This window comes from Orycteropus afer, unplaced genomic scaffold, assembly GCF_000298275.1.
Source record: "Orycteropus afer afer isolate SDZICR_OR568_19922 unplaced genomic scaffold, OryAfe1.0 scaffold00402, whole genome shotgun sequence".
NCBI classification, from domain to species: domain Eukaryota; kingdom Metazoa; phylum Chordata; class Mammalia; order Tubulidentata; family Orycteropodidae; genus Orycteropus; species Orycteropus afer.
In genome coordinates this window covers 2,400,583-2,401,922 of record NW_006921989.1, presented here as the reverse complement: position 1 = coordinate 2,401,922, position 1,340 = coordinate 2,400,583, and positions in this window count along the sequence as shown.

The window sequence follows — 1,340 nt, the reverse complement described above, 5'->3', positions numbered from 1 at the left end:
TAGTTTTGATAACTACCTCAGAGGACGTACTCTAGCGCAGGTGTTCATTAAGGGGTGATTTAGCTGCCTAGGAAAGAAAAAGGGGGGCACCCCCTAACTCACCAGGAGTGGGAGCAGGATGAGATGGTTACTTCAGCCACATAAAATGGAGTTTTAGCCAGATATTGCCAGCCATATCTGAACATTACAAAAATAGAGTTACAAAATGGAGTCACTTACTTCAAGGGTGCAGTTCAATAGGTTTTGACAAACGCACACACCCACATTTCCAACACCCCCGAAAGATCAAACTTGGCCGTATCTGCCTGTGCCCTGGAGATCTGCCCATCAGCCCTCAGGAGAGCTCTGGTACTCCTTCCACAGACATGGAGTCCTGCCGTTAGCCTACGTTATTGTTTATCTAACCGCTGGCCTGTTGAGGGCCACCTGAATTGCTTCCACTAATTTTGCTGTTCTCAAACAATGCTGGGGGCGAAAAAAGTCTGCACATTTGTACAGCCACAGAGCTTCTGTCTTAGTTCCCCACCTCCATGCTGATGCCTGTTGGGGTCTTTTCCAATCTTCCCTACTTACAAACAAGGCCCCTCGTAAGGGCCATGAGCCATACAAGAGAGATCCTGCCTGCAAAGGACTCTGGGAGAGCACCAGAGTGTCTGACTGAGCAGTGGTGGGGGCCAGGAAAATACATACCAAACACCTGACTTCCTGGTCATGTCAGCTGAAGCCATCAACTAATACAAAAACAGTCCCATCTGTTGTAGCTCAGACGTGTTTTTTCCTGCCTTACCTGTACAGATCCTTGCATGGAAACACTAGGTATATAAACCCCCACCCCACACTGCTGCGCGTGGACCTCTTCCCTGTTCGCCACGAGAATCTTGGTGTCAACCTGTGTCTCTAAGGTGCCTAACAAAGCCTTGTCTGATCAACTGACTTTTTCCACCTCTTTTTTTGGAATCCGACCTGTATCCCTCAGAACCATGCCTGCTGCTGGTCCAGTGGGGTGTGACACTCACGTTTGCACAGATCTGTGCGAGTCCCTGTGTAGGAAAATCAGGAGAATGATTGCAGGCCCGGTTTCTCACAATAAACATTGAAAGCCGTGTGTCATCGTGGGCTCAAAGCTGTCTGGGAACTAACTCAGTTCCTCTCTTGGGAGAATTGGGTAACACCCACTAACAGAAACAAGGCAAGTCACAGAAACCATTCTCCAGGTCTACCCTCAACTGCCACTTCAGCCAGGGACCCGACTGGCTCCATCGACCAGCCCATGTGAGTGAAATAAAATATCAACTTGAACAAAATGTAACTTGATAGAAAGAGACTGGATAGAAACAATA